Genomic DNA, 23,987 nt, shown 5'->3' on the forward strand with positions numbered 1-23,987 from the left:
CCGTAAGGCGCTACAGAGGGTAGTGCGAATGGACCAATACATCACTGGGGCTATGCTTCCTGCCATCCAGGACCTATATAATAGGCAGTGTCAGAGGAAAGCCCATACAATTGTCAGAGACTCCAGTCACCCAAGTTATAGACTATTTTCTCTACTACTGCACGGAAAGCGGTACCGGAGTGCCAAGTCTAGGACCAAAAGGCTCCTCAACAGCTTCTACCCCCAAGCCATAAGACTGCTGAACAATTTATAAAATCGCCACCCAGACAATTTACATTGACCCCCCTCCCTTTTGTACACTTGCTATTTGTTTGTTACCTATGCATAGTCACTTCGCCCCCACCTACATGTACAGATTACCTCAACTAGCCTGTACCCCCGCACACTAACTCGGTAACTGGTGCCCCCTTTATATAGCCTTGTTATTCTCATTGTGCTACTTTTGTTATTACTTTTTAATTGAGTCTACTTGGTAAATATTTTCTTCTTCTTGAACTGCACTGTTGGTTAAGGGCTTGTAAGGAAGCATTTTACGGTAAAGTCTACACTTGTTGTATTCGGCACATGTGACAAATAAAATTTGATTTGATGAAACAAGCAGGAAGAGTGAGCTCGTCTGTGATGGTCGGCGAACCCTCAACCTTCTGAACCGTAGCCCTGCGTGGGATCCACCACGGCAGCAGAGAAGTTTTTGGGTATCAGAGATTTTAGTTTAAAAGAACAGGGATTTTGGGGAGAATGGGATCCAGCCTCCCAGGCTGACGGGCTGGAGTAGGTTATGTTGGGGCCAAAGTAGTGGGAAGGTGTGTTGGGGGTAGTGGTGAATATATATAGGGTTAGATGGCGGTGCAATTTCAATCCCCCCATTTATTTTGTGGGCAAATGTGCTATGCACTTTCCAAACAGTGAAAGGCAGCAATATGCAACATAAAGTCTAGTCATATGAAGAATTAAAGTGCAATGAGGTTATCTTGAAGCTAGTGGGAGCACGCGACCAATATCACCTGCCTAACCAGAATGTGCAACACTGGAGTTTTCCATTTGGCCACAGCTACCATTGACTCTGTGCCTCGGCTACACGTCCACAAACCAAACAATCAGCAAAGTGTCGTGCAGTTGACACCAACCAGGGTCAGTGTACCTTTTGGCCAATGGATTTTGCAGTATAACGTGGAACCTGACACTCCAAAGCGGAGTAGCCCACTGTTAGCAAAAAGATAAGTCTAGTTTACCCATTTTAAACAGTGGAAAACGGAATACCAGAAACCAACGCTCCACAGTTGACACTCGAGTGCGCGAGGACTACATTTATGTTTTTGGGTTGTGTTGCTTTAGCTAGCTAAACTTGCACACCACCGTGGGGACAGTTGGCTAAAGTAGCAACCCAAACGAATACTCTACGAAGTCAAATCATACCGTACGAGGACGAGGGCTGCAAAATCATACTTGACCCTATGAGGTAGGCTTGCTTACACTTATGTGGAGTTCATAGCTATGTCTAAATAGCTAGCTATATTCAATTGTACTTGCATTAGCTAGATAACTAACGTTGCTTCATATCCCATCGTTAGTAATTGCAACATCATCGACAGCGACAAACCACGGGTAGTTAGCGTTAGCACGAAGCCGTCCCAACGTTCTTGGTCGCGCAGCTAACAAACGTTAGCTAGCTATATAACGTTTCTATCGTTAGCTAGCTATGATTTGACGTTAGCAAGTGAATCACTAACGTTAGCTGGTTACCTGTAACAATAACTAACGAACGTTAGTTGGAAAAATGATCAACAGCGCTAGCTAGGTAGCCTAACTACAGTAGCTACCTAACTTATAACGTAAGCTAACGTTAACCGACTCAGATAGTTTGCCCCATAGACCAACTAACGTTATAGCCGCTAACTAAGTTATCACTTTGAATTGGACAATGCAAGCCTAGACTAACGGAGTACTGTAACGTTAGTAAAGTTAAAGGACAATTAAGCGTTAACGTTAGCTATGAGGCTGTAACGCGTTAGCTAGCTATCTGTGTTAAAATTCAAAACTATTTGGTTAAAGCGACTTTCTAGACAGAAGTGGGATTGAAGTTGGTTGCTAGCTACCATAGAGATCATGTTACGTTGCTAGTCAGCTAGCCAGACTACGTCAACAAGCTAACCAGGTTAGCGATGTACTTTTTTATTCTAGTTTATTGGCCAACCTGTACTTTCATTTGTTGTGAAACTATAACGTTAAGTTGAGGGTTTCGTCATGTTTTGGTAGCGAAATTAGTTAGCGAGGCTAGGTATCACGTGACCAACATCATACCATGGGTCATGCATTTTTGTATCGACTTATCTACCTTCCTCTTCTCGTTACTATCTGCCCTTACACCCCATGATATAGTAGAATCAAACATTTGTTACAAAAGCGAGAGTTTGCGACGAAGTAGGCTACTTGAATGCCATTTACAGAAGATATGAGTGATAATTTGGGGGGAGCCTTTGATCATGACGCTCAGTTACATTACACAAGTCATTGGACAAAGGCGTCTTCTGTAAGGGGGAGTTTTGTTAAGAGCCGCGATGCTTGGTCTGAATATTAATGTAGGGTTTCCACCACTTCCGAATTCCCCAGTCGAAGTTCCGCCCCCATGCCCAGGGGGTTGTGGGAACTGAGCGTCGCGATCCCTGCAGGCAGAGCTAAAGGCTGCAGTCCAAACACGTTATGTTCACCCCCTCAGCCCTCGCAATAGCTACTTTCCCTTGGAGGAATCCCCGTCGAAACTGAATGCGGTTTGATTGCCATTTTAAGTGCGAGGTTCAACTCACTAACGTTGCATTAATAGATTTAGGTTGGTTGTTTTTAAGCTCAACGTTGCCTCCGATCATCACTCTCCCTCGCTTGGTCAAGACATTTAATGTAGCTATGTTAAAACGTCATTCAAGGGCTGAGAATTTAGGGCCAAGGGCAGTCCACTTTTAATTTGGACTGCAGCCATAGTCCAAAGTGCACGTGGCCACTGCGTTAACCAATCAGTTAAGGAGCAGATGTTTGCTTGAAAATCTTCTGTTCATGAAACAGTTCCGCCTGTCATTAGTTCCGGGCAAGCACAACCAAAAAATATGTAGGAAATCCAATCATTGCTGTGTCTGGTTTTCCAATTCTATATAATTTTGCTTTGCTAGAATACAGAGACAAAATCATAAGGCCATGGAGAAGGATTCCAGATATCGTTGGAGTTGATGGTGGGTAAAGAGAGATTTGCACAAGAATGTTTGCATGTGCTGCTAGCTAGCTATAAACACCAAGCAACCTAAACCTCAAAACTGTGATCAAAGCCACCATTTTTAAATGTGCTGAGTAAATTATATTGTGAAATTTTCCCACCCAAGAATAGAAATCCCAGTTACATGCATTATACCATTGTAAATGATACACTAAGCATGAATTTATCATGTAATATGCTACCAATTGGATTATGATAATTTAACATTAGGATTTTCATATATTTAAGCAATTAGGCCTGGGGGTGTGTGGTCTGATATACCACGGCTGTCAGCCAATCAGCATTCAGGGCTTGAACAACTGAGTTTATAATAAGGCTTATGGCTCCTTCTTTATACTTCTTGTCATGACATTGATGATTATAGCTCACTCTCTGTAAAATACATGGGCCTACATGCACATGAATGGGTACTTTGGGTAAAGGGAGTTGTGTCTGTGCAAATCTCTTTAGCCATCAACACCAATATCTCTGCAATCCTCCTCCATGCCGTTGACCTTCTGATTTTGTCTCTATATTCTATGTTCTAAAACCATTTTCAGCAAATAAACAAGGTAGAATTACAATGCTCCCCATGCAGCATTATTTTCATTTTTGATATTTTGAATTAGCATACAAATTGCCAGCTCGTTATTTTCATGTACAGTACCTAGAATACAAGGTTGGATTTGCACTAAACAATGTCATGTCAGAAATATCATGTAGAAAATCTGGCTCGGGGTTAGCCTCATATACATTATCTACTGGTATGATTTTAAATTGAGAACGTATAGCTAGCTCATCAATATGCAAATGATGTGTGCGTTGAGCTATTCTCTGCTTCAGATGTACAATGACAAGGGGCAGATAGATTGCACATGCCCATTAGGCCAGTTATGCTATTATACTGTAGGCTTGTGGCTGCATTGGTGACGCAAGCCATTATGATAAGCTGCAAAATGGTTTCACATGGCTGATATCCTGAGAGAGCGACAATCAAAGAAAACCGATTGGGGAGCTCTCAACTTTCTAATTTGAGAAAGCAACACAGAAAAACAGACAAATTAAGAGACATCTCATACCTTTTTATTGTTGAATTGGGATTTGTGATTAATGAATATTGACACTAGTTAATCTTGATTGAAATATAATTTCAAAATGTACAAATAATTTAACTTATTTATAGATGTTAGACATCTTAGTAAGTAGGCTATTATTATTATTATTAAAGCTTAATTTTGGGTGAACAAACAAGTCCATCCCAGAGGTGGCCAACCTTGCTCCACTCCCAGATATACTGAGTGAACAGACTTCTATTCCAGCCCAGCAATAATACACATTATTATCAACTCATTAGGTTTGATAAGTTGAAATAGGTGTGTTAGTGCTGGGCTGGAACAGAAGACTGCTCACCCAGCATTAGGGCTGTCCCCGACAAAAAAAACTTTCTTAGTCGACCAGGAGTCATCTGTTCTTTCGACCAATGGAATGGTCTACATTTTCAAATGTTTATTTTTATCGATAGACACACTGTATTTTAATAAAATCAACTATATGTAGGCTACTGAGCTTGTCTGATGCTTTAAGCACATTGATTGATTTGTGTGTCTTAATTATTTAATCACAATCAAATGTATTTATAAAGCCCTTCTTACATCAGCTGATGTCACAAAGTGCTGTACAGAAACCCAGCCTAAAACCCCAAACAGCAAGCAATGCAGGTATAGAAGCACAGTGGCTAGGAAAAACTCCCTAGAAAGGCCAGAACCTAGGAAGAAACCTAGAGAGGAACCAGGCTATGAGGGGTGGCCAGTCCTCTTCTGGCTGTGCCAGGTGGAGATTATAACAGAACATGGCCAAGATGTTCAAATGTTCATAGATTACCAGCAGGGTCAAATAATAATAATCACAGTGGTTGTCGAGGGTGCAACAGGTCAGCACCTCAGGAGTAAATGCCAGTTGGCTTTTCATAGCTGATCATTCAGAGTATCTCTACCTCTCCTCCTGTCTCTAGAGTGGTGAAAACAGCAGGTCTGGGACAGGTAGCACGTCCAGTGAACAGGTCAGGGTTCCATTGCCGCAGGCAGAACAGTTGATACTGGAGCAGCAACACGACCAGGTGGACTGGGGACAGCAAGCAGCCATCAGACCAGGTTGTCCTGAGGCATGGTCCTACGGCTCAGGTCCCCCGAGAGAAAGAAAGAGAGAATTAGAGAGAGTATACTTAAATTCACATAGGACACCGGATAAGACAGGAGAAATCCTTACGATATAACAAACTGACCCTAGGCCCCCGACACACACTATTGCAGCATAAATACTGGAGGCTGAGACAGGAGGGTTCAAATGACTTGGGGGAGCCAGAGAGCCTAACCAGAAGAAAAAACCTTTTCCCGAACCACCACCTCCCGCTGCTGCTGGCCTTTACAGATTCTGCCATTACGCTCCTGAAGTTGCTGGTTATAGGCTACGGCAGGGGTCGGCAACCTTTTCCATTTGTAGTGCCAATTTATCTTACAATTTCTACCGATCTACGTGTCAGTTATGATTTTCATATGCACATTTCCTTGGAACACTCTTAATTTATTTTATAATAGTGTCTTCGTATCTCAAAATCATTCATGTGTTTAATACAAATTAGATCTAGAGTGTTGTATGAGATGTTCAATTTCTTGGCAATTTCTCACATGGAATAGCCACAATTTCTCAGAACAAGAATAGACTGACGAGTTTCAGAAGAATGGTCTTTGTTTCTGGCCATTTTGAGCTTGATGCTCCAGATACACCTCATGCTGCCTGGGACTGGAACGAATTGCAAAAATCGCTGAAGTTGGAGACTTTTATCTCCCTCACCAATTTCAAACATCTGCTTTCTGAGCAGCTAACCGATCGCTGCAGCTGTACATAGTCTATCGGTAAATAGCCCACCCAATTTTACCTACCTCATCCCCATACTGTTTTTATTTATTTACTTTCTGCTCTTTTGCACATCAATATCTCTACCTGTACATGACCATCTGATCATTTATCACTCCAGTGTTAATCTGCAAAATTGTAATTATTCGCCTACCTCCTCATGCCTTTTGCACAAAATGTATATAGACTCTCTTTTTTTCTACTGTGTTATTGATTGTTAATTGTTTACTCCATGTGTAACTCTGTGTTGTCTGTTCACACTGCTATGCTTTATCTCGGCCAGGTCGCAGTTGCAAATGTGAACTTGTTCTCAACTAGCCTACCTGGTTAAATAAAGGTGAAAAAATACTCAACCAGTCTTAAGAAGGCCAGTTTTATTGCTTCTTTAATCAGGACAACAGTTTTCAGCTGTGCTAACACAATTGCAAAAGGGTTTTCTAATGATCAATCAGCCTTTTAAAATGATAAACTTGGATTAGCTAACACAACATGCCATTGGAACACAGGAGTGATGGTTGCTGATAATGGGCCTCTGTACATAGATATTCCTTTAAAAATCAGTCATTTCCCGGTACAATAGTCATTTACAACATTAACAATGTCTACACTGTATTTCTGATCCATTTGATGTTATTTTAAATGGACAAAAAAATGTGCTTTTCTTTCAAAAACAAGGACATTTCCAAGTGACCCCAAACTTATGAACGGTAGTGTAGGTAGGGGTAAAGTGACTATGCATAGATAATAAACAGCGATTAGCAGCAGCTTGACAACCCCCCACACCCTTTGTTATTAATGTAAATAGTCCTGGTGGCCTTTCGATTAATTGTTCAGCAGTCTTATGGTTTGGGGTAGAAGCTGTTAAGGTGCCTTTTGGACCTAGACTTGGTGCTCCGGTACCGCTTACTGTGCGGTAGCAGAGAGAACAGTCTATGACTTGGGTCACTGGATTCTTTGACAGTCCTGGATGGCAGGATTAAATGTCAGGAATTGTGAAACTGAGTTTTAATTGTTTTTTTACCTCGTTTTCTCCCCAATTTCATGGTATCCAATTGTTTAGTAGCTACTATCTCGTCTCATCGCTACAACTCTGGGCGCGAACCCAGAGTCTCTAGTGGCACAGCTGGCACCCCCCCCCATTCAGCTGAAAAGGTGGCGCGGGGAATTCAAAAATATTGATTTAGAAATATTTAACTTTCACACATTAACAAGTCCAATACAGAAAATGAAAGATAAACATCTTGTTAATCTACCCATCATGTCCGATTAAAAAAAAAAAAAAAAAAATGTTTTACAGCGAAAACACAACATATATTTATGTTAGACCACCACCAAATCCCCCAAAAAACACAGCCATTTTTCCCAGCCAAAGATAGTCACAAAAGCAGAATTGGAGATAAAATTAATCATTAACCTTTTGATAATCTTCATCAGATGACACTCGTATGACATGTTACACAATACATTTATGTTTTGTTCGATAATATGCATATTTATATCCACAAATCTCGGTTTACATTGACGCCATGTTCAGAAATGCCTCAAATATCCGGAGGAATTACAGGAAGCTACGCCAGATAACAGAAATACTCATCATAAACTTTGACTAAAGATACATGTTCTACATATAATTAAAGATACACTGGTTCTTAATGCAACCGCTGTGTCAGATTTTTAAAAACCTTACGAAAAAAGCCTACCATGCAATAATCTGAGACGGTGCTCAGACGTAAATATATTTTTCCGCCATGTTGGAGTCAACAGAAATATGAAATTACATCATAAATATTCCCTTACCTTTGATGATTTTTCATCAGAATTCAGTGCAAGGAGTACTAGTTCCACAATAAATCGTTGTTTTGTTCCATAATGTCCAATACTAGTGTCCAATTAGCTGCATTTGCTAGCACTTTCAGCTCACGTGCCCGAAAGCTGAAGCTGGTCCAGGAGAACTTGGACGAAAACTTCAAAAATACATATTCCAGGTCGATTAAACTGGTCAAACTAAGTAGAGAATCAATCTTCAGGATGTTATTTTCATATATATCCAATAACGTTCCAACCGGAGCATACATTTTCATCTGCAGCCAAATGGAACGATTGTGACATCCACAGACAAATGCGCAACAGGGAAACTGCATTCTGCCAGGAAAGTGACTCATTCCCCTCCCATTTGGTCAAAGTTCACACCAGAGGCTCCATTCCACATTCTACTGAAGGAGGACATCTAGTGGAAGACGTAGGAAGTGCTAACAGATCCATATCTTATTTGGAAGGGAAGACGCGATGACTTAAAATTAGACACGCATTCAGAATTTCAGTTCCTGTTTGGAAGATTGCCTGCCCTATGAGTTCTGTTATACTCACAGACATAATTCAAACAGTTTTAGAAACTTCAGAGTGTTTTCTATCCAATAGTAATAATAATATGCATATATTAGCAATCTAGGACAGAGTAGGATGCAGTTCACTATGGGCACGCAATTCATCCAAAGTGAAAATACAAGGTTAACCTCTTGGAACTAACCATTCTAGACCCGGGAGAATTGTCATCAACTACACTAATTAGCATAGCGCAACGGTCAAAAAATACTACTAGAAAATATTCATATTCATGAAATCACAAGTGAAATATATATAGTGAAACACAGCTTAGCCTTTTGTTAATCACCCTGTCATCTCATATTTTGAAATGAAGCTTTACAGCCAAAGCAAGACAAGCGTTTGTGTAAGTTTATCGATAGCCTAGCATAGCATTATGTCCAGCTAGCAGCAGGAAGCTTGGTCACGAAAATCAGAAAAGCAATCAAATTAACCGTTTACCTTTGATCTTCGGATGTTTTCACTGATGAGACTCCCAGCAAATGTTCCTTTTGTTCCATAATGATGATAAAATACCTCCATTTGTTTGTCACGTTATGTTGAGAAATCCACCGGAAATAGCGGTCACGACAACGCCGAAAAAAACGACAAATTATATCCATAATATTGACAGAATCATGGCAAACGTTTTTTATAATCAATACTCAGGGTGTTTTTCAAATATCTATTCGATAATATATCAACCTGTACAATTGGCTTTTCAGTAGGAGCGAGAGGAAAAATGACTACCTCTGTCTTTTACGCAAGAATCACTCAGAGCCCTCAGCTGGCCAGTAACGCAATGTAGTCGTTTACGCTCATTCTTCAACATAAAGGCGTGAAACTACGTCAAAATGCTGTAGACACCTTAGGGAATACGTAGAAAAAGGAATCTGGTTGATATCCCTTTCAGTGGCCAATAGGGGTGCACAGGAACACAACGGTTTCAAAACATGAGTCACTTCCTGATTGGATTTTTCTTAGGCTTTTGCCGGCAATATCAGTTCTGTTATACTCACAGACAATATTTTGACAGTTTTGGAAACTTTAGAGTGTTTTCTATCCTAAGTTGTCAATTATATGCATATTCTAGCATCTGGTCCTGAGGCGGTTTACTTTGGGAACGTTATTTTTCCAAAAATAAAAATAATGCCCCCTAGTTTCAAGAGGTTAACCACTGCGCCACCCAGGAGGCCCTGAAAAACTGAGTTTTAATGTATTTGGCTAAGGTGTATGAAAACTTAGACTTCAACTGTATATATACAGTATATATATGTATATAGATATATATATCTCGTCCGATTAATCGGTTTCTGCTTTTTTTGGTCCCCTAATAAATCCGTATCTGCATTGAAAAATCATAAATCGGTCGACCTCTAGTCTAAACATACCAAGACAGTCGTGAAAACCTTTTCCCTTTTAGGAGACTGAAAAGATTTGGAAAGGGTCCCCAGATCCTGAAAAAGTTATACAGCTGCACCATCGAGAGCATCCTGACCGGTTGCATCACCGTCTGCTTCCTGAGAGGTTTCCGGGATGATGGTGTTGATGTGAGCCATTACCAGCCTTTCAAAGCATTTCATGGCTGCCGACGTGAGTGCTACGGGACGGTAGTCATTTAGTCAGGTTACCGTCGCTTTTCTGAGCTCAGGGACTATGGTTGTCTGCTTGAAACATGTAGGTATTACAGACTCGACCAGGGAGAGGTTGAAAATGTCAATGAAGACACTTGCCAGTTGGTCAGCGCATGCTCTGAGTACACTTCCTAGTGCTCCGTCTCGCCCGCGGCCTTGTAATAAGAATGTTGAATGCATTAACAGAAATTACGTTAACCAAACAAACGTTATAGATTAGAAATGATGGGAATTAAGGTAACTGTACTACTGGTGATACTGGTATGCCATCCCCGTTGCCTCCGCACTGGATTTTTCCACTGAGACAGGCGTCAAACTTGATGTGCCATAATTATATATACAATTTTTTTTAAAGAATGAAACTGCTCAAGTAAAGAATTCTGTCGACCAACAGCTTTGTGACCAAACAATCGACCAGTCGACTAAATGGGGTCAGCCCTACCCAGCATACCTCCAGGAGAAGGATTTGCCAGCTACAGTTATAAGTTTGTAGCCTACGTTGTGTGACTTGTAACTGTATTGTTGTATACAACATTTTCTAACATTAGTACACATACAACCCATGCCATACAACCCATGGCATACAAGGATGTGCCAGCAGTTTCTTGGGACATTCTCTACAACCTCTTCATCTGCAGACAGGCTTTCGCAGCTCTCCATTTCTGAGGACAGACATCACAAAGAAACAGGCTTTATTTTATTACAATTAGACTGCCCTGACTTCTCTGTTTGCCTTCATAGTTTTCCTCTGAGAGAATATTTTCATAATATCCTCCCATAACCTGCCATAAAAAGTACACCTACTCCCTTTTGTGACAGCTGGAGCAGAAAATACTTTCACCCTTTCCATTGCTTTTTTCTACAAATGCATTTGGAACATTAGTTTTTAATTTATGATGACAAATAGGTCTACATCAAATTAACAAGCTAATATTAAATTAACTATCTGATATTTCACTTAGCTATAGTATGCAAAGTTGGCTAGCTAACAAGCAGCTCATTAGCCTACAAAGTGGCCTGCTGTAGCTAGTTAGCTAGCTAATAATCTATATTTTTTAACATATTCAAAATGTATTTACCTGTGCTAATTAGCTGTCTGCGTCTCTGAACACCTGTATGTAAACGGAGACAGATGTCACAAACTTGTTGTCACTGAAAAATACTGTCGGCTGCAACTGTGCTAAATCATTCTACAATAAGTGTGTATTTTGCATTTGTGAAATTATTTTGATGTGTAAAGGGATTTATGTTTCTAGAACCGTACCGCAATTGAGAATCGATTCACGTTTAGATCACGCCTTCATGGTTGAATTGCTGCAAAGAAAGCACAACTAAAGGACACCAATAAGAAGAGACTTGCTTGGCCCAAGAAACACGAGCAATGGACATTTAGACCGCTGGAAATCTGTTCTTTGGTCTGATGAGTCCAAATTTGAGATTTTTTGGTTCCAACTGTCGTGTCTTTGTGAGACGCAGAGTAGGTGTAGTTCCCGCCGTGAAGCATGGAGAAGGAGGTGTTATGGTGTGGGGGTGCTTTGCTTGTGACACTGCCTGTGATTTATTTAGAGTTCAGGGCACACTTAACCAGCATGGCTTACCACAGCATTCTGCAGTGATACGCCATCCCATCTTGTTTGCGCTTAGTGGGACTCATTTGTTTTTCAACAGGACAATGACCCAACACAACTCCAGATTTCAACCTCATGAAGCTGGTTGAGAGAATGCCAAAAGTGTGTAAAGCTGTCAAGGAAAAGGATGGCTACTTTGAAGAATCTCAAATATACAGTATATTTAGATTTAACTCTTTGTTGGTTACTACATGTTTCCATATGTGTTAGTTCATAGTTTTGATGTCTTCACTATTATTCTACAATGTAGAAATGAAGAAATATCCTTGAATGAGTAGGTGTTCTAAAACTTTTGACTGGTAGTGTAGTTTAGGCTTCCATTCTGCCAATATGAATCCTACCTCTTGAATCACATCTAGATGTCAACTTTTGACTGGTACTGTCTCTCATTTTGTGTTCTAGAGCGAGCTGTAGAATACAAATGCTTTTTGATATCGATTCGTCACAGCTCTGCAAGAGAAGGGCACCCCAGCCAGCACCCATTCCTTTCAAATGAGTCAGTATTTTTTTCTGAAAACATAGAAAGTCATCGGATGCTAATAAAAAGGTAATTTAACCAGTGTCATAAGTGGCTGACAGCTACCGCATGCATTCATCCCCATCTCGACCTTCCCTTCTGGCCTCAAGTGCACAATCTCTCTCCACTGGCCCCGTTTCCGTGATTCAGCTTTTTGACTCTAGAGTACTCCCAGAAGCCTTCTTGTTCGTTTGTGGCTGTGCTGCGCAGGAAGCATTGTTTTAGCATTAAAATTGCTTTTGTAACACCATGGTTAATCACAGTGATTGGTGTATTAACCGTTATCTTGTGTCACAGCACATTTGTCCATTTTGAAGGATTACAGCAGCTTGGTGCATTTTCTTTTTCTCAAAGCTGTTTTGAGAGGAAACAGAGCTGAGAGCGGGTGTGCTTTACAGAGAAGCATGACCGAAGCATGAGGGTTTAACATGGTAGGGAGTGGGGTATGTCTATCGTTGTTTGTGTGCTACAGTGGAGCATACATTTCTGTGTATAGAGCTGTTCTACAAATATAAAAAGGAAGTCCACAAACTAGTGTGCCACTAGTTTTATGGCTATGGTGAACATGGGCTGGGCTATGGGTAAAGGTGCATTTAAAGGTCTGACTTGGGGGTAAGTAAGTAGAGTTTGGAATCTCCTGGTGAATTTGGAATCGTCATTGGTCCTACCTGCTATTGCCATACGTTTATGTATTGGCAGAGGTTGGGGGTCCAGATCAAACCACTATTTCCTGCCCCACAGGACGCTTCTTCCTCATAGCTTAACCTGTTGCTTCGAGCAATCCCGTATCCGGGAGCGTAATTATAGCCTCAAGCTCATTACCATAACGCAACGTTAACTATTCATGAAAATCGCAAATGAAATGAAATAAATATTGGCTCACAAGCTTAGCCTTTTGTTAACAACACTGTCATCTCAGATTTTCAAAATATGCTTTTCAACCATAGCTACACAAGCATTTGTGTAAGAGTATTGATAGCTAGCATAGCATTAAGCCTAGCATTCAGCAGGCAACATTTTCACAAAAACAAGAAAAGCATTCAAATAAAATCATTTACCTTTCAAGAACTTCAGATGTTTTCAATGAGGAGACTCTCAGTTAGATAGCAAATGTTCAGTTTTTCCAAAAAGATGATTTGTGTAGGAGAAATCGCTCCGTTTTGTTCATCACGTTCGGCTAAGAAAAAACCCCCAAAATTCAGTCATTACAACGCCAAACTTTTTTCCAAATTAACTCCATAATATCGACAGAAACATGGCAAACGTTGTTTAGAATCAATCCTCAAGGTTTTTTTCACATATCTATTCGATGATAAGTCATTCGTGGCAGTTTGGTTCCTCCTCTGAAGCAAATGGTAAAATACACGCAGCTGGAGATTACGCAATAATTGCAACGGAGGACACCAACCGGAGCACCTGGTAAATGTAGTCTCTTATGGTCAATCTTCCAATGATATGCCTACAAATACATCACAATGCTGCAGACACCTTGGGGAAACGACAGAAAGTGTAGGCTCATTCCTTGCGCATTCACAGCCATATAAGGAGACATTGGAACAAAGCACATTCAAAATCTGGGGCATTTCCTGTTTGAAATTTCATCTTGGTTTCGCCTGTAGCATCAGTTCTGTGGCACTCACAGATAATATCTTTGCAGATTTGGAAACGTCAGAGTGTTTTCTTTCCAAAGCTGTCAATTATATGCATAGTCGAGCATCTTTTCGTGACAAAATATCTTGTTTAAAACGGGAACGTTTTTTAATCCATAAATTAAAAGAGCGCCCCCTATATCCAAGAAGTTAACAACCATATAATGTTCTGTGCATGTTACTTTACAAAACAAAAATGTTTTTACGTAGCTGCTGCTCACCCTCCCTTCATGTGTAACCACTGTTTTGTGAAGAAATGTTAGTCGATTGTGTGAGTAAGCCTACCTGTATTTTGTTTCAATCTAAGCACATAGTGGTGCTTGCTGTTGAGTTTTGTCCGCATGAGCAAAAACATTTGACCATTCAGCACATGAGCACAAACATCCTAAAATCTCACAAGACGTTTCCTGTTAACTTTAGTCTAACAGTAACATTATACTGTGCTATTATTAAATATATATATATATAACACCATTCTGAGAAATGGCAGAGCGTCACTAGCCCTATCTACACATTGTTTTTACCCCAATGCAATCTACATTTTTACTATAAATAACATACAACTGTTATGTCGCTTCTCAGTAATTAGGCAACGCCGCATGATTTGATGGATGGCACGTTATTGAAATTTGCCAGATACTGTTCCGTAACTGGAGTTTGACAACATGCCCGTCAATTCAAGTGATCAGTCTGCCGCATATAGGCCACGATGTGTGTGGGTGGTAAATTCGATTTGTGTGGTTAGTTACAATCGACAGAAGTTTGTACAACATGGACAAGGACAAATATGTCTGATCATTGCACTGGGGTGAATGAAAACCGGAAGAGAGGGGGAAGCATCAGCGGAGGGAGTATCAGCTATGCAAAAAACATTGTGCGTAAAGTAGCATGTAAGGTTGTTTAGCGATGGGGAAGGGACATCCTGAGAGTCTGGTCATGCAACCCCTCTGTTTTTTATTACTGGAAACGTTTTGCTTTGATTTGCCTAAGACAATTAAATTATAGTGTGTGTGAGCATATATCAAGTAGGCTTCAATATCAGCAAAAGGTGTTTAGATTAGGTTACAAAAAGTGCCCAAAGTAAACGTTTTGTTCTTGGAAATGTATCTCTTCGACATATTTCTTTCAGAACATCATTAAACTGTGCTTTATAGTCATGCATTCTGGTCTTGATGGACTTCTATGCGCTTGAGCAAATTGGAATGCATCACGTCATGGGCTTCATAGTCGTCCAGATTGCTGCAGCGATCTGATACGTTCACCCTACATATTTAAAACAAGCACCTTTTTAGTGTCTTAGGACAAAAATAAACATGAAGTGTCCTCCCTCCCCTCTATATTAAACACCATGATCTGATTTTTGATGCTTTTAAAGTCTCATACATTCTGATAGATGTTGGAGGCATTTCTGTTATTATGCCTGCCGTATAATGTGAAAAGATGTCGGACTGGTGGGCTCATTAATGTGATTTAATTTTTTTTATAGCGCGTCCTTGGCGAACATATTGCCAGTTGGAAGGAGGTCGTATTACGACCCATAGTAAATTGAAGGTTTTCCATTATCTAGCAATACAGAGACACTTGCGAGACAGTTTGTTCTCATTAAAGTGTCAAATTCCCTATCTCACTTCAGTTGTCCTCTACTGCATGTGTAGGCTCTACTCAATGTCAACGTTTAAACCAACATGGACAAATGTTTCCGAAAAATCATATACAAATGGTAATAGGAAACGTGGCACTACATTTTTAATGCCAAAAGGGCCATCAATCATCATGTGCCAAAGAAATGGGCTAGGCCTGAATAAAAACGGTCACCTTCGAAATGTAACTGTCATTAAGTTTAGGCTGATCTGTCGTTTGAGGTCCCAGCGATCATCAGGTGGCCTGCCACGTACCTCCTTCCCCTCCCGTTGGCACATCACTTAACTGAATCTGCCAGGTTAATTTGTTTCCCACTCCACTGGTGTTGTACTGAACTGATCGTAGTTTCAGTCTGTTAAGACTTCTGTTTGTGCTGTGTAGGAATGGTCCTTGTGAAAATTAATTTGATTAACATCTGATTGTAGCAAAAAGGACATACAAAAGGCAACATTGACATGAGAAAATCATAACTTGTAATTGGTCATTGTTTTACATCCTGTACAGTTGGAGTTGCTCACTTGTTTTAAGACATGTAGCCACTGCCAGTATGCTATGCCCTCATTTCCTATTTTGTTTTTGATGATATCCTCTCACAGGATTTGGCCTCATTAAATAGCTTTTTATGCAGGCTAATCAAAGCCAATTTCCTGCAATTCTACATATTTTGCCATGGTTTATGTAATTTGAGTTACTCTAACAAAATCAAAATCAATGTGGACCTCATGCCATGACAAATACTCCTGAATGCTTAATTGTTTTAAATTTTAGATTCTACCTGACTGTAGCTTTTATTTAGGTGATTGTGAGTTCTGAAATATGATCTTATTAAAAAAATATATAGCAGGGCTTGACATTAACTTTGTGATATCCAATTGGTAGTTAGTCTTGTCCCTTTGCTGCAACTCCCGCACGGACTCGGGAGAGGCCAAGAGCCATGCTTCTTCCGAAACCTTAGACCGCTGCACCACTCGGGAGGCCCCTGATTTTGTTACTTGTCCAAAAGCTAAAAAAAGGTCTGTAATAGGCTTAGGCAATATACTCTTTTATACCGGGGTATTTCAATAGCCTATCTCGGGGGGGTGCGTGCTATGCCACTGCTTATTACTGAAATCTAAGATGTATCAAATTATATCCAGCTCAGGCCTCCAGTTATGCATTTGGCTTGCTTAACTTGCTAGCTGAGTTTCCCGTGGTGTGCATATTCAGTAATATTGTATACCCCGGTATGGTACAGAAACGGTATGGATATCTGGATATTGCCAACCTTTTTCTGTAACAACATTTTTACATAATTTTATGATGAAAGGAACCACTTTATAAAATAAAATGTATTACTGTCTTTTTTACCGTAGAGAATCAGACAAATGTAGACTATACTCTGCTTATTGGCTTTTTTGCATATTCAAGCCTGTCTCAAAATACAACACTGCCCCTTTTAAAGCTCTCCTGGTGAATGGTTGGCAACCCTTGGTAGCCTATGAAATATTGCAACATTACAATCACAGCAAAATATAAAATAATTCCCTCTGAGCTCAAATTTAAGCTTGTCCCAATACTGGGACAGTTCTGGGATGACCGATCCAAAATTCATACAACCACTGCACATTAAAACATTTTAAAAAGCAATGAGGCTGATGCAACAGACCGTTTAGCTTAAAATGTTAACAGCTCAACAATGCACACATGGCTGTAGGCTCCAAAATACAAATGGAGCGAGCGGTTTCTTGTGACAGATGAAAATATCTTTATAAATAAAAAGGAAGATCTAAAGATGCATCAGCTAGCATCGGGTACTAATATGAGTAGGATTATGTCTTTGGCTGTTGGACAATAAAATAATGTAGATTTTTAAAAGTATTGTTTTTCATGACATATGAAGTGTTTATGAATGAATTCCCTTAGCATTTCCATGATCGTATTTTGGCTAGGCTTACCTAAAAAGGTAAGACCTGCTGCATAAATGACATGTATAACATCCAGGTTTTAAACCATTAAGTTTATGGTTAAATAGTTTTACAATGCTGACCGCCTCCGCTCTGATTCAAGGTGGATGATGTGCAGTGCGCAACAAAAACTGTCCGTTACTCTCCCGTGTTCAGTAGCTCGAGTAGGTATGTCGACAGAATCAAGCCTTTAGATGTTAATAATCCTTTATTACATTTTTCAAACATGACTGGTGTTTAGGCCATATTTATGTAATTTAAAAGTCTCATTCAAGTTTGGCTGCATTTTATGTTGCCTCCCTCATGTCAGCATCGGTTTTGACATGAGTCTGTAGCCAATATGAACATCACCTATACTTTTAACACGTTGGCCTCTCTGATCCAGTAGTTTGATATTGTGATCTATTTTTTCATTTGTCCATTCGGTTTACTTAAATCTATATTATTGTCCGACCTATTTTTTCAATTTTTTCAATTTGTAATTTTTTTATATATATTTTTTTATACTTAATTATACGTTCTTGTCAAGCTCTGTATATGTTCGTTATCTTTTCTACGTACTTTGTATCTGGTTTAAGTTTACACTGAAAACATTTTTCCATCCCAAAAATGATAAAACAAATGTTTTATTATTTTACTGTTTGAACATAGGCAGCCCGCCCAAGACAGTTTAAGATGCAGAAAAAACCCTGCTAACACATTATGGTGTTGCTCCTTTTCAGCTCTGGGGAGATTTCTTTCAGTGCCAATGATCAGCCTCTTATGCACTTTCTCTTATGCTCTAACCAGGCCCCTTCCATTCTGGTTATGGAAGTCAGTTTGCCTCGAAAACAGACAATGGGGAGGCACACATAGGCTAAATCAGGCCATTTGTCATCTTGTTGGGCCTCAGTAATCCTATACCAGCGGGGTCCGATTCTCTCAGTTTGACCAGCAGTGCATCTCCGTAAACAAGCCAGAGGTCACATCCTTTCTTTTATATGTGGAACAGAAGTCCTTCTCTCTCTCAACGGAGGTGGGTGTGCTTCTCTTGTGTCCTTTGTTGATTTTTTTGAGGGTCTATGACCTAGTCATTAGTAGACTACTGGTCTATTTGAAAAGCAATAATGGGTGAACTGCAGATGGTATTGGTGACCAAAACCACTTATTAGTCCACTATTACTGAGTGACCGCATAGGTATTTTTCACACACAGTTCTGAGTTATAGGCCTAGTTTGAGTCATAGCTTGGTTATTTATTAAATTGCATTACATTTATTTTGTTCCCGTTGGTTTCACATTGCCAAATGTCAAACGAACTAAAATGCCTAAACAAAACCAAATTTTCAGAAAAGTAATTTGTTTATTTTAGAGAGAGGCTCATGTTAAATCATATATGATTATCAAGAAGCCTAACTTGTCTGTTAAAAGGTTCATATTACTTTCGCTTTGGTCTTCCAACAGCATGCGGGAGTAAACAGCGCAATAACCCCCCCTAACTGCCACGTTAATAGGTTATATTCAGTAGCCTATATCCCTGGTGTAGTCCATGTTTCCCCTAATCCGCATCAGATGCGCTCATAAATGCTCTGCTACTCACAGAATGTTTCAGACATGTCAAGTTATGGTATTGCGTGCATTTCATTAAATGCTTGCAGTAAAACAACCAATAATACTCTGCGCCTCTGGTTCTTTTCCTGTGTTTGGTGGAATCGGACCGAGACCACCCTTTTTGAGCGAACCATGTTTTTTTTGTGCACTCCTAGTGAGGATAGTGTTCACACCAGTCCAAATGAACCAAAGGGGGAAAACAGGCCAGAGTATAGAAATACCGCTCCAAATCAATTTGGTGTGAAAGTCCCCTTAGTCCATTATTTCACTAGAACTAATAGTCAGACAATAAGAATATACATTTAAGTTATCCGAATGGAGAAGTAGACATGTATTTACATATTATGATTTCCTCAAAGTAGACTTCTGCAGAATTCCACTTGGGACTTGCATATGAAATGCAAGCACAGAAAACACCTTGTTTAAGTGAGAGTTTTTCTTTGGGAAAGTTGTTTGAGGGTAATCCTGATGTTGCGCAGATGAAAGGAAGTTCACCGCCTATTGAGAGAATGAATTCAGTCAGAGCCAAGTGCAACCAGTTTAGAAGTAAATTACTTGACGATTAGATTACCAAGCACTGACAGAGAAAATGGTGCTAATGAGGAAGCAGTTGCAACTGGCCCAAAGAGCAACACCCATCTCTTCATCCTCTGCCAGGCCAGCCAGCTATGATACTATAATGTGCTCCCTCCAAGAGCCTCTTAAACAGCAGTTGGTCCTTCAACTGACAGCAAGGGTGACATAATATTTTTTTTTTCTCTTTTTATATTGGTAACTAATGTATATGTGTTTATGCTATTTGTTATAAATAGATAGATAGATGGATGTTTGGTAGCTGTATCACTGCTGAATCAAATGCATACTGTCTTTCTAAGAAGGAAATGTGTAGTGTAGCATAATATGAAGGAGTTCAACTTACAGTTGCAGGACAGGCAACTTACACTTCCCCAGCACTTTGCCCATGCATAGCAATGATTCATAAGACTTCCAAAATGTAGCATATTTTAAAATATTGGTTTCCCTGTGAAGTATTCATTCTGCTGAAGGTCCCTACAGATCCAAAAATACTTTTTGCCTGACCTCTGCCTCCTTTCAACAGAGAGAGAAAATGTAGAGGGAAATGAAAGTGGGATGTGTTTTGTTGTCCTTGGCAACATATTTTTTCCTCCAAATGACATTCTTAACCAGAACTGGAACAGATTTTTCCTTTGTTCTATGGCCCGGCAGCATTGTCCCACCTGGGGTTTCCAACCGCTCATTTTCCCTTACTGTCTGGTCCTCATTGTCCCTCATCCCCCTTCCCATCCCTTCTCTAGCCGTCGCCTCCTCTCCAACCCACTAAATGAATCAATAGGCTGAAAGTGCTCTTGGCATTTGTGGCTTTATCCAGAATGCTGAGTTGCATGCAGAAAGCTCTTGTCTCATTGTGGTCTTGTTGGTTGAAAAAAATCTCTGCCTGGGCAATTTTTGCATATTTTGTAGGACAACTCTACCACTTTTAACATTTGGGTTGTTATTAGGAAGTATTTAGTGATTTCCTACACAGTTTAAGTGTCATTTTATGTCTTGACTGTTTTTAGTGATGAGCTTCTCTGATGTTTTCTAGTAGGATCCCTGAAATGACTAATACAATAAATTATGGACAGTCATTTTCAGAGCTCTATATAACCTGTCTGTAGGGTTCTGGTAATATTGAAACTCTCTGCTATATGTTGCTCTAGTTGTCTTTGTCTAATAACATGTAAATATTTTAAATAGACGCTCAGAAACCAATAGAATTATATTTATAGTCTGCAAACTCCGGTTATTCCATTCTGTAAAACCACTCACACCATCATCGACCGAAGTTTCAACTTAGGCAGCCATTGTGCGCTTTCCAAATAGCCTTTATTTCCGTATTGAATTACTTGTAAACTTCCTAGTTTTTATTACTTCCAATTAGGCTTGGGTTGTATCTACACTGAGCAAAAATATAAAAGTAAAATGTTAGTCCATGTTTCATGAGCTGAAATAAAAGATCCCAGAAATGATCCATGTGCACAGAAAGCTTATTTCTCTAAAATGTTGTCCACAAATGTGTTTACATCCCTGTTAGTGAGCATTTTTCCTTTGCCAAGATAATCTATACACCTTCGCCGAGAGGCGTGGATAACCCGATGAACCCCACTCGTGATAGGGATTGGGGATTGCAATTATTTCCCATGAACGAGGAATTCCCAGTAAGGTGTGGCATATCCACAGGTGTGGCATATCTAGAAGCTGATTAAACAGCATGTGTATTACACAGGTGCACTTTGTGTTGGGGACAATACAAGGCCACTCTAAAACACCTCTAACATATTTTTTGAGAATTTGGCAGTACGCCCAACTGGCCTCACAACTGCAGACCACAGGTATGGCGTCCTGTGGGCGAGCGGGTTGCTTATGTCAACATTGTTACCGGAGTGCCCCATGGTGGCGGTGGGGTTATGGTATAGGCAGGCATAAGCTACCTACAACAAACACAATTGCATTTTATCAACGGCAATTTGAATGCACAGAAATATCGTGACGCGATCTTGAGGCTTAATTGTGACACCCATTTCTTTTAAAGTATCTGTGGCGATCAGGTGGATATATGTATTCCCGGTCATGTGAAATCCATAGATTAGGGCCTAATGAATTTATTTCAATTCTGATTTCCTCATATGAACTTTAACTCAGTAAAATCTTTGAAGTTGTTGCATGTTGTGTTTATATTTTTGTTCAGTATAGATTGGCATACCATCATACTGATCTTGAGCCATACTGGGATATTCAATAATACCGGTACTGAACACAAGGGGCACTATTTAAAAACCCCATTGAGCCTCTAATCTGAATGTTAGCAATGCTAACAAGTACATGTAAAATCCCAAAGAGACCACTAACTAAATTCTTACGAGTGTATTGCAAACAGACATCCCAGCTCAAAGTTATACAAGTAATAAAATAATGCTACACAGTTTGCTGCACTCACAAAGCAAATATTAGACGGCATGGCTCTTGAGCATTGATCTTGAAGCATCTAACCACTGGACTGCAGGTATTTACTTAAAAATGACCTACTTAGCTAGCTTGAATTGCTAATGTTAGCACCAAAGATACAGGCTGAAAAACTAGGATTTCATAATGATTTGCTTGTAAATTTAATTACAAAGGTTCTTCTAACAGGCCCACATGTTTGTACTGTTTAAGACAGTCGCTAAGATGAAACACTGATTTTGGATGTAGCAGTTGGGCTAGCAAGCATGCTAACTAGACACAGTAACACTGTTATGGTTAGTGTAGCTAGCTAGCATCTAATTCTAATACATTTTTTGGTGTATTGCAGATGATTGGTGACAATTACATTAACATATATTTAGCATGGTATTCATGCAAGCGTTATAATGGAGTGATGAATCACACTTCAACATCTGGCAGTCCGACGGACGAATGTGGGTTTGGCGGATAATGGGAGAATGCTACCTGCCCCACTGCATTGTGCCAACTTTACAGTTTGATGGAAGAGGAATAATGGTCTGGGGCTGTTTTTCATGGTTCGGGCTTAGTTCCAATGAAGGGAAATCTTAACGTTACAGCATGCAATGACATTCTAGACGATTCTGTACTTCCAACTTTGTGGCAACAATTTAGGTAAGACCCTTAACTTTTTCAGCATGATAATGCCCCTATGCACAAAGTGAGGTCCATACTAATAAAAATAAAATTGTATTTGTCACATGCACCGAATACAACTGGTGTAGGACCTTACAGTGAAATTACAAGCCCTTAACCAACAATGTCGTTTTAAGAAAATACCTAAAAAAAAGTATGAGATAAGAATAACAAATAATTAAAGAGCAGCAGTAAAATAACAGTAGTGGGGCTATATACAGGGGGTGCCGGTACAGAGTCATTGTGCGGGAGCACCGGTGTTGAGGTAATATGTACATGTAGGTAGCAGCAGTGTCGAAGAGGGGGCAGGGCAATTCAAATAGTCTGGGTAGACATTTAATTAGATGTTCAGGAGTCTTATGGCTTGGGGGTTGAAGCTGTTTAGAAGCCTCTTGGACCTAGAGTTGGCGCTCCGGTACTGCTTGCCGTGCGGTAGCAGAGAGAACAGCCTATGACTAGGGTGGCTGGAGTCTTTGACAATATTTAGTGCCTTCCTCTGACACCGCCTGGTATAGAGGTTCTGGATGGCAGGAAGCTTGGCCCCGGGGATATACTGGGCCGTACGCACTACCCTCTTGTAGTGCCTTGTGGTCTGAGGCTGAGCAGTTGCCATACCAGGCAGCGTTGCAACCAGTCAGAATGCTCTCAAGCTGTAAAACCTTTTGAGGATCTGAGGACCCATGCCAAATCTTTTCAGTCTCCTGAGGGGGAATAGGTTTTGTCAAGCCCTCTTCATGACTGTCTTGGTGTGCTTGGACCATGTTAGTTTGTTGGTGATGTGGACGCCAAGGAACTTGAAGCTCTCAACCTGCTCCACTACAGCCCCGTCGATGAGAATGGGGGCGTGCTCGATCACTTTGAGGGAGAGGTTGTTGTCCTTGCACCACACGGTCAGGTCTTTGACCTCCTCCCTATAGGCTTTCTCACAGTTGTCGGTGATCAGTTCTACCACTGTTGTGTCATCAGCAAACTTAATGATGGTGTTGAAGTCGTGCCTGGCCGTGCAGTCATGAGTGAACAGGGAGTACAGGAGGGGACAGAGCACGCACCCCTGGGGGCCCCCGTGTTGAGGATCAGCATGGCGCATGTGTTGTTATCTACCCTTACCACCTTGGGGGTGGCCCGTCAGGAAGTCCAGGATCCAGTTGCAGAGGGAGGTGTTTAGTCCCAGCGTCCTTGGCTTATTGATGAGC

General features: G+C 40.4%; 1 protein-coding gene across 2 annotated transcripts in view; it reads left to right on the forward strand.

Annotated features, from left to right (window-relative positions):
* Positions 1-1,002: 1,002 nt before the first annotated feature.
* The window catches only part of btbd7 (BTB (POZ) domain containing 7), a 134,757-nt gene continuing 111,772 nt past the window's right edge, over positions 1,003-23,987 (forward strand). Inside the window, exon 1 of one of the 2 annotated variants that reach the window (XM_042321772.1) lies at positions 1,003-1,459. The gene's annotated coding sequence lies outside the window, so the exon portion shown is untranslated. The remainder of the gene's footprint in view (positions 1,460-23,987) is intronic. The other variant, XM_024420591.2, reaches the window with a different exon arrangement.

This window comes from Oncorhynchus tshawytscha, linkage group LG05 (genome assembly GCF_018296145.1).
Source record: "Oncorhynchus tshawytscha isolate Ot180627B linkage group LG05, Otsh_v2.0, whole genome shotgun sequence".
NCBI classification, from domain to species: domain Eukaryota; kingdom Metazoa; phylum Chordata; class Actinopteri; order Salmoniformes; family Salmonidae; genus Oncorhynchus; species Oncorhynchus tshawytscha.